The sequence below is a fragment of the Brienomyrus brachyistius genome, chromosome 24, assembly GCF_023856365.1.
Source record: "Brienomyrus brachyistius isolate T26 chromosome 24, BBRACH_0.4, whole genome shotgun sequence".
NCBI classification, from domain to species: Eukaryota; Metazoa; Chordata; class Actinopteri; order Osteoglossiformes; family Mormyridae; genus Brienomyrus; species Brienomyrus brachyistius.
In genome coordinates this window covers 6,936,791-6,947,519 of record NC_064556.1, presented here as the reverse complement: position 1 = coordinate 6,947,519, position 10,729 = coordinate 6,936,791, and the positions used below count along the sequence as shown (strand labels likewise).

At 45.0% G+C, this 10,729-nt stretch overlaps 1 long non-coding RNA gene across 1 annotated transcript; it reads left to right on the top strand.

The window, feature by feature from the left end:
* Positions 1–441: 441 nt before the first annotated feature.
* LOC125720087 (uncharacterized) lies at positions 442–2,923 on the top strand. Its single transcript, XR_007385345.1, has 3 exons — positions 442–578; positions 2,450–2,530; positions 2,611–2,923. It is a non-coding gene; the product is annotated as an uncharacterized LOC125720087 (long non-coding RNA).
* The last annotated feature ends 7,806 nt before the right edge of the window (positions 2,924–10,729 follow it).

The window sequence follows — 10,729 nt, the reverse complement described above, 5'->3', positions numbered from 1 at the left end:
TTCCTACATCTAATAATGATATTATGCCGAAAGCTTTTGCCAAACGGAATATTTATTTTCACCCATCCATCTTTACAATTTATTGAGTACAGGGTCAAGGTCAACCTTTTCCATTTAAATTAAAGAATTTTCAAGTACCGTAAAAAATAATACTTTAAATTTCCATCTAAATACAATATGTGTCCTCTTTGTTCAGTGTTGCATAATAAACCAAATGTAGGACTATTGTGTGTCTATCCCTGTATATGCACAAGCAAGCACACTTTAATTTCTGATTGTACTTAAGCATAGAGGGCAACTCTGACACAGTCAGCACGCGTCTGAAACAATCAGCATCCAGGCTTGTCTACGGTGCCCGGTGTAATTTAGCGGAGCGCGCTTTCCCCGATTGCCCGCGGTGCGCGCTAGCCCGCCTTCCAGCTCTGCTTTTAACTTTAATTGAGCTGTTGATTGAGTTCCAGCTGTGATGTAACAGTCCCGACAGTCGTAATTATTTGTGAAAGATGTGGTTGGAGTGGCGCTTGAAAAAAAACGGAGTCAAACGATAAACGATCGCTCAGCAATTGTTTCGTCTATACGTGAGTGTGGTTTTTCATATTAATAAACGGGTACTGTTACATTCGCGTGAAAATATCCATTTGTAGCTCCGGGGTTAGCAGATCGAGCCCGGCACCTATCGTTGACTGAGCGGAGGATTCATCTCCCCGCCGGAGCCTCTGGCAGCGATGGGACGCGCTCCGCAACTGCGCTTACGAATAGCCCTGTCTGGGTCCATAACTGCTCTCAGATGGGGCCTTCGGCTAACAATGGATACAAAAATGTATCAAACCTGCTTAGAGTACGTAGACAATGTTCTTACTTGTTTGAATATGCAAAGCTTTATTTCAGTGATATGTTAAGCTTTTAAAATTAAAAAGAGGTGGGTGCTTAAATGGTAGGGGGTGACTTATGGTACGTTTTGCATACCGGAGGGGGGTCGCCTCAGTAACTAACGTGATTCCTCGCCCTGCACGTGCCTGATATGGAGAGCGTGACTGAGTTAGGTCTATATCAGATCATTGTTGTTAGAACTGAAATAAATCGATCGATGACTTGGATGGACAGTATGAAGGTGCAGAGGGTTTGGGGTGGGGGTCATGCCCTGCCCCCGTCTGTGTGGAGTGTGCATGTTCTCCGTGTGTTGGTGTTGGCTTGCAAACACACTGACTTCCCCCTTCTGTCCATAAGCAGGTTGTCAGGCTGTTTGACGTCTCTAAATCGCCCGTAGCGTCAGTGCCCTGCTATGGACCGGCCCTTGTGCCTCGCAGAATCCGTACTATCATGACCCTGTATTAGATAAACTCTATAAGATGGATGAATGCTATAACACTTTCCTGGTCCAGGGGTGGGACATCGTCTATGACTTGTACATTAATTACTGATTATGAAATACATGCAGAAGCAGTTCATGCGTCCTGCACCAGTGAAATAAAATCTGACCATTTATCTGCACTAATCGATTTCCGTCAGCCGTCAGTCCGAGGATGCAATCATCGCCGGAATCGCGCAGAAAGCCTAGTCCCTTCTCAACATGATATTATTTCAGCTGCACATGCAATCAACCTGTGATTATATAATATGTACCCTCCTGGTGTGTCTGTGGGTGCCGTCACTCCCCAGTTAATAAGTGAGATCCATTTTCTAACACTGCCTTTGAGTCGAACTTGCGGTTAAATCAGATGAATAATAATAGTGCGTCGTAATAATAAAAATACAGTAACGTTAAAAGTAACGACATACGTAACTGTACTATAACCCGAATTTTTAATATATGTTGTATGTCAGTCCATTCGATAGTGCGAGTTGTGCGTAAATCGGATGTTTGAAACCCGGGATCTGCTTGTATTTAGCATGTCGCTCACATACTGCTATCAATTCACTTTTCCGGGATGTTGCGTCCTGTGGTCCTATGATGGCTTGGCGCCCCATCCTGGGTTATTCCCTGCCTCGCAGCCATTGTTTCCATGATAGACTCCGGACCCCCGCATCCCTGCATAGGCCGGGCGGGTATGGAAAATGGATGGACGGATGTTTCCCGTGGTCTGCCAGTTTATGCAATACATTCATAACTCCGTCGGTAACTCTGCTCCCGCAAAACATCCAGGTGTATATATTGGTGGGGGGAAAAAATGTAACAGTTGGTCGTAAATTACAATAAACATGGCCAGCTTCCAAAGCTCCGCGGCTGATTGGCGCAATCATCTAAAAGGCACACATAACTGGGGCAGGAATAAAAACAATTTCGTATGTAAAAATCATAACGGAAATACAATCCCTCTGGGAAATTTCGACGAGCCGGTAGCCTTGCCGCAAGTAGCTCAGCTATCCGTAGCACTCAGTTTTCTGTCCCTCCATCTTAATCTTCCATCTCCTCTTTTTTATTCTCTCTTCTTCGGTTTCTCTTTTCAAGTGGGAGACTGCAGCACAGAGGCCAGTTTGCGGGAAGAATCTCAGATGCCTTTCTCCGTATACCAGCCTAGCTCAAATATCGGTAAAGCCACCACATACTGACTGAAACTTATATAAAAAAATCGTTATTAATTTTCTATTTCACTTTTGTTCCCGCTGTAGTCAGGGCGCATTTTTCTAAGTTTCGCAACAGGTTGCCTGCGGTCAAGGTCCCGGAGTTCGCCCACGACTGGACCTTCCAGCAAGACTGCGACTCAATCATACATCAAAATCTAGCAATAAGTGGTTGAGTGATCGCATAGTCGGCGCTCTGAACCAGCCATATTAATCTCAGTACCTGAGCATTTGTGACGTGTACTAAAATAAAGCAAACCGCAAATGGGGGATAACGAAGATGTGCAGGCCATTCTTCTCCGAAGAGGACTTTCCGGTAGAAAATCACCAGCAAACCGTAAAATACCAGTCCAGGAACACAGACATGTACGAAACATCAGCTGTCAATATGAATGTTTTGACGTCTCGTTTTTTTTTTTTTTTTGCCGCAATAATTGCTGCCATTATGGTTGATGCCAGTGTATTATTAATAATTTTTGTAGTGGTCCATATTTGAGCAGAAAATATAGCTCGGCGTGAATCTTATTTTATACATTCTATTTTGTTAATCATTTTCAAGAGCGTGGGAACAAAGTGTAATTAAGATTTTGTGTTCTGCGACCTACGCATGGATATCATGGCAGTTTGGGCTGTATGTCATTCTTGTAATTTTCATGATTAGGTAATGGGCACGTCAAATACCAAACACTGCTACATCTGTACCATTCATTTGCATATTTTAGTTTACAGTGAGATAAATCCGTCTAGACAAATCACTAGTGAGAAAAACTTCAGTCAAACATGCTGGATTAACATTGAGGTCACAGTAAAAATATATATCTCATCCTTAATTATACTTTAATAATACAGACATTTGTGGTTTCATTATGCTTCAGTCATGCTTTTGTCTGTCCTTAACATTTTTTTTTATAACAAATCCACTATCGCTTTTTCTGGGTCTGAAGAGCATAATGACCTTTCCTGTATTTTAATCTGTTGCCTCTTCGTTGCCCTTTGAGTTGTTGTAAAATAACACCTTAGTTTAACTCCCTGATGTTTACACCGTGGAAGGTCTCAGGGGCAGGTCTACCTCGGAGGTTTCCCTGTGATTCAGCACCTCCGGTAAAACGGTAAGATTGGTTCCTGTGACTTAAGTGTGATGCAGGGAACCTTAGCTTGGAGACGCTGTGTTGGCCGTGAAGTAGATAGATGCGTCTGGCTAGTATTCTCCGGATATATTATTGACAGCAGATTCAATTTTGATCAATATGTATTGGTTGGTATTCATTGTAATGTTGGCATGTGGGGGCGGCATGGTGGTGCAGTGGTTAGCACTGTTGCCTCACACCTCTGGGACCCGGGTTCGAGTCTCCGCCTGGGTCACATGTGTGTGTGGAGTTTGCATGTTCTCCCCATGTCGTCGTGGGGTTTCCTCCGGGTACTCCGGTTTCCCCCCACAGTCCGAAAACATGCTGAGGCTGATTGGAGTTACTACTGCCCGTAGGTGTGCATGTGTGAGTGAATGGTGTGCGAGTGTGCCCTGCGATGGGCTGCTGCACCCCCCCCCCCATCCTGGGTTGTTCCCTGCCTCGTGCCCATTGCTTCCGGGATAGGCTCCGGACCCCCCGCGACCCAGTAGGATAAGCGGTTTGGAAGATGGATGGGCAGCCAGTTGACCCTGGACCCACACAAAGTACTGGGGAGTTTTTGGTTTCTTTCTTTCTTTCTTTCTGTTTTAATGATGTATCACAACACATGCTGTGAAAGGTGCTATATAAAAACCGAATTGAATTTTTGCCAAAGATTTATCGATTTATTTTAATATATCTAATCGCTGCAACAATCTTATGATATTCTCACAAGATTCTCGCAACAAACACTCATTCCGAACTGATTCCTTAATACAAAATTGATAGAAAACTTGTTATTAAAGAGCATAGTTCTCATCAGATTGCACCCTGGTGGTGTCTCATTGTTTTCATCGTTTGATTAGTTTATATTCTTTGCGCTTTCCCTCCGAAAGCTGACGATCACGTAAATCCACGTGGCTGCATTTGCATTCTGTTAGAAGCCCAGATCAATACAAGTATGGTCAATGACGGGAATATTAGACATTATTAAATTTACAGTAGAATACAATGCCTTTATTGTTATCGTACACAGCCAGTACAACAAAACGCTACCCACGAAAGAGACTCATACAAATGGATAGTATTATTTTGGGTGTGCGAAGCTGTTGTATCGTGATGCACCATCGTCTGTTATGCAAATCTGTGTGGAGACATCCTAGAGAAGATAAGGATTTGGTCGTCGTACCTCTCATCTGCGTTCCTAAAAAAGTATCCAAATTAATCTCTAGTTTTCACAAACAAATCACATTTTTGATCAGTTTCTCAATCAGGCAGTAGTCTTTGATTCGTTTAACACGGCATGAATAATTCCGAATACTGTGACACTTCTTCATTACTTTATTACCATTTTCCATAACACGTCAGCCCTCCTGCTAAATTTATTACCAACGTGTCGCCATTCTCATGGCCCTTATAATTATTAGGGGGGGGGGAGAGGGGGGGATTTTATTATTACCCCAATCCATATCTGTCATACGTCAGGAAATCAATCACCTATGAAATATCCCCAAGTCAAATGCGACGGATGTACGCAGATGGAAAAGCAGATACTCTGTGACATCATCCACCTAGAGAATTTACATAATTGTCAAGAGCTGGGTACTTCACGTCCAATTAACATCACCCACAATTAACTTTTTGTAGCATATTAAAAATCTGGATGCAAAATGTAAACACAAGTGTATTTTACATTTCTGTAAACATTTAAAAATGTGTGTTGCAGTACCATTGAGGGAAGAATCGATTCTGAAATTTGAAACTATATATTGATTTAATTTAAGAAAAAGCTTTCGTTTCCGTCAAAAACGAAAAACTGCGGCGTTAACCCTAAAGCGCCTGTTTCCTGTCCCGCGGAGGATATGCTTGCCGATGTATGTGAAGGCATCGGCGTGGACTCGATGGTACGGCGTTCACGGGCTGAGCAGCAACCCGCTTTGAAGGAATTTTAAGCATATATCTCGCTGCATCATAGGGTAGCCGGAAGTGGAAAGAAACGGGATTCTGTCAGTCCGGAGTGGGGAGCAGTGAGATCACTGGAGCAGGAAAAAAACAGATCTGACTCACAAACAAATGTGTAGGAATTGATTGTGGAGGTGACGTCGTAGGCGGCGGGTCCATTATGAAAAGCAATTCATCAATTGCTGGCAAAACTTTAAAGATACTTTAAAAATTCAAGGCTGCATATTGAAACTTACTGTGTGTGTGTGTGTGTGCACATAAAAATAACACAGAGCTTCAGTATATCTCTGCTGCTGGATCAGTACCAGTCCTCGGAGTGTGTGACTGAACAGGCCATTATGTATTAGTGAGATTTCATAAACTGAGGGCCTTTTTTTTAGTAAACATTTTTAATTTTGCTGTGCCCCGGCAGATTAGGAGGCAAAAACACTTCATAGTCCTTCCAAAAAGAGCAAACTGTCGCAGCGATTGCGGCCAGATCTTGACCAGAATTTGCGAAGAGATCACAGTGCTGAATTAAAAAAAAAAACTGTGGCATGAATTACAGTCGTGTGGTGGTGGGCAAAGTCTGCACACAGAAATGCGTGATTCAAACGACCTGCCATGTCCCTGAACTCCTGCCCAGGAAACGCGCTGCTCCTTGTTCCCTGTGCTTGGTTCCATGCCCGCCGTGATGTTGCAATGCTAGACTGCTCGGACTCCGCGCCTTCCACAAGGCCACGTTGGCTGAAATACTGACACTGAGCTTGAATACCTTCTTAATTGAACTAATGAAGGCCAATTGTCTCATATAAGCCTGACCGAGCTGTAGAATCCAGAATGTGCTGGTCACCTCCGGTGGTAGAGTGATGGAGAGGGGCTGGGGAGAAGGAAGGAGAGAGAGAGAGTGGTGGAGAAGAGCTGGAGAGAGAGAGAGAGGAGCTGGAGAGAGAGAGAGTGAGTGGTGGAGGGAGAGAGAGAGTGAGTGGTGGAGGGAGAGAGAGAGTGAGTGGTGGAGAGGAGCTCAAGAGAGGGAGAGAGAAAAAGTAAGTGGTCAAGAGGAGCTGGATAGAGTGAGTGAAAGAGGCAGAGGGAAAGAGAGAGAGAAAGAGAGTGGTGGAGAGGAGCTGGAGAGAATGAGAGACTCTGTGTTTTATCCACAGGGCTCTCGTCTCATTCATTCATTCATCCATCCATTTTCCATACCCTCTTGTGCTGTGCTGGATTGTGTAGGTCTGAAGCCTATGTCAGTAACATCAGGTGCAAGGCAGGGAATAACCCAGGATGGGGCACTAGTCCTTCTCAGGACACACTGACGCACCACCGCAGGACACACTGACGCACCACCGCAGGACACACTGACGCACCACTGCAGGACACACTGACGCTCCACCGCAGGACACACTGACGCTCCACCGCAGGACACACTGACACACCTCCGCAGGACACACTGACGCACCACCGCAGGACACACTGACGCACCTCCGCAGGACACACTGACGCACCACCGCAGGACACACTGACGCACCACCGCAGGACACACTGACGCACCTCCGCATGGCACACTGACGCACCACCGCAGAACACACTGACGCACCACCGCAGGGCACACTGACGCACCTCCGTAGGACACACTGACGCACCACCGCAGGACACACTGACGCACCACCGCAGGACACACTGACGCACCACCGTAGGACACACTGACGCACCACCGCAGGACACACTGACGCACCACCGCAGAACACACTGACGCACCTCCGCATGGCACACTGACGCACCACCGCAGAACACACTGACGCACCACCGCAGGGCACACTGACGCACCACCGCAGAACAAAATGACGCACCACCGCAGGACACACTGACGCACCACCGCAGGACACACTGACGCACCACCGCAGAACACACTGACGCACCACCGCAGAACACACTGACGCACCACCGCAGGGCACACTGACGCACCACCGCAGAACACACTGACGCACCTCCGCATGGCACACTGACGCACCACCGCAGAACACACTGACGCACCACCGCATGGCACACTGACGCACCACCGCAGGACACACTTAGATGTATTTCTAAGGCTCTGTCTCTGCTCTCAGTTTTATACTGGACTTCCTGTTGTCCTAAGTGCCTTTGTCAATTGATGTGGCTGCCAGCACTGGAGGGCCGGTCGACATCAGGCACAGGAGCCTTTCGGTTTTACTGTACGTCTGTAAAACCTGAAGTAGCTCAAGGTGTCCAGGATGACGTGGATTATCTGGTCACCCAGCTGTGCCACAATACCTACCTAGCGAGACATTTGCCAGCTAACCAGAACAGTGAATTGAACTGAGCTGACGACCTTATTAACCTAGTTATCATCGTTACCTTTCTAGAAACATATAGATACTGGAAGGACCCGGCAATGATTTATTCAAGCCTTAATTTTTAGATATATTATGATTCGAAACACCATATTCTTTATTCTTGTAACTGTCTCTTTAAGCCAATCGCTACTATCTTTATGCATCTGTATGAATATATATCACTGAGGAGGGTTTCTTCGTTTTCCTTCCCTTGCTGGGTAATTATTCTACTTCTGTAAGATTTGTAGACTTAATTGTTTTCTCCTTTTCACAAAGTGGTGTAAATTTTGATACACGTGTGATGAATATGCAATGCTTTATTGGAGATAAACACATTTTCAGAAATTGTTTCTGTGTCTCTTCACTATGCTGGTGTACGTGTCTGTCATCAGATTTTCAGTGACGTTTCATTTTTGAAAACGATGGAAATACCATTCATTTAGTTACATATAAATATCTGGTGTGGCGGCATGGTGGTGCAGTGGTTAGCACTGTTGCCTCACTCCTCTGGGACCCAGGTTCGAGTCTCCACCTGGGTTACATGTGTGTGGAGTTTGCATGTTGTCCCATGTCATCGTGGGGTTTCCTCCGGGTACTCCGGTTTCCCCCCACAGTCCAAAAACATGCTGAGGCTAATTGGAGTTGCTAAATTGCCCGTAAGTGTGCAGGAGTGCATGTGTGAGTGAATGGTGTGTGAGTGTGCCCTGCGATGGGCTGGCCCCCCATCCTGGGTTGGTCCCTGCCTCGTGCCCATTGCTTCCGGGATAGGCTCCGGACCCCCCGCGACCCAGTAGGATAAGCGGATAAGATGGATGGATGGAAAAATATCTGGTCACTTTTGGCTCGGCTGTTTGGTGAATAAGCAAGCAGTGGATGTTACCAATTGTAGTTTGAAAAAAGGGTTATTAGTAACAGATCGGTGTCAGTAGTAATGAACACACCATTAGCACAGCTGCACCCGTAAGGTGACCAGCTAATCCATGTCAGGGAGGAAACTTTGAGCCAGGACAGGATTTGTAAATGACCATTTCAATGAAAAGCATTGAGTTCTTGCTGCGTGCTGATTGGTCAGTCTCCTATAATCATGCACGTGTCACTAATGTTAATGTGAAACAGCCGGATGAGTCTTTCAGTCAAGGAAACAAACCAATCAAAGTGCAACAAGAACGGAACTATTTATCCAATCACAGGAACCTTTGGGTTTTAAGGTAGTTTGTAAAACCTGAAGTAGCTCAAAGTGTCCAGGACGACGTGGATTATCTGCTCATCCTATATATGGCAAAATACCTACCTAGTGAGACATTTGCCGGCTAACCAGAGCAGCAAATTTAAATGATCTGACGACCTAATTAACTTCATTGTAGTTTTCTATACACGTATGGTTTTTATAAACAAGCAGTTGCTGTCTGGAGAAATACTGGGCAGTTACTCATAACACTGCAGATAATATAATCTGACCTCAGACACTAACTAGTCAGCTCATTATCAGACCAAGGACCCAACCTCCAGTCGCTTCTGGAATAATTATGCCAGCGAGCTGCATTAGTAGGAATGTAAATGTTAGGCATTGTCTGGTTGCCAGGCTTTACTATGATGTTTGATGTCATGCCCAAGATACTAATAGTAACGGGAGATACTGAGTACAAGCCTCATTAAATATACATCATAAATATAAATACCGTCCAACTTGAATGAAGTTTTTCACCTCCAGGTGACCGGGGGGGGGCATTTGAGATGCCCTTATCTTCTGTTCCTTGTATGAAAGCCAGTTTTTAAGATGATAAGCTGATATCACTCATTTTTGAATTGTGCTACACTGAATGTATTTCAGCCTTTTTTGTACCACGGCTCCTGTTTTCCGTGACGGTTCTGTTGTCCCCCAATGCCGAGTATAGGTTTACATTAATGCTGTGGTCAAGCACGCAGTGTGCCCTGCGATTTACACTGATCAAATCTGATTGGATGGGGCTGTGAATTTTAAATTAAGCATCTGGGTTTTGGCTTCTTGGATTGGTTGACTGTTCACTAGTTTTGCGCTAGGCACTTGCAGACCTAATACCTGTTTATATAGGGTAATTCTAGGACTGGGGCTGGGAAATCTGATCGCAGATCAGCATAGGAGCTCGCTGGATTTAAAATGCTTCCATTCCAAACTCTCAGAACCCTTTCAGAACTTGCTGATTTGGGTCGCGACCCATGGGTTGAGAATCGCTGAGCTGTATAACTTTATATATAATCTATGGCTTCAAAAATTAACTATGGCTTGTTTCCATTTTGAAAGTACCGACTTGATTATTAGATAGGACATCAGATCTAGCCCAGAACCTCCAAGCAATATAAGCATGATGTCTTTTGCTCAAATGTCATAGCAGCATGTCCTGGTAGATAAACAAGCACCAGCTATGCAGGGAGACCCAGTAACCCGATAGCTAGGGTTCATTTGATATGCATCAAAGTTATGGGCTCACCATCTCGCCTCTGTGAAGCTCTCATCATATTTAATTGACTATTCGGACAGGAATAAAATTCCTTCCAAAACTGAGGGGTGGGGGGGTCATGTATAGATTATATTACAGATGTCCCCACCGTGTGATTAAAAACCTGTTGTTTTGACTTTATAGGGACCACCTTTTCCATTCCCTTAAGGAGGTAAGGTTGTCATAGTTAGCATTAGCATTGTTCCCATAGAAATGAATGGAGAGTCCCCACAATGACAGGAGAATATGAACTGTGTGTGTGTGTGTACACTGTAGGATGCCTCTCATC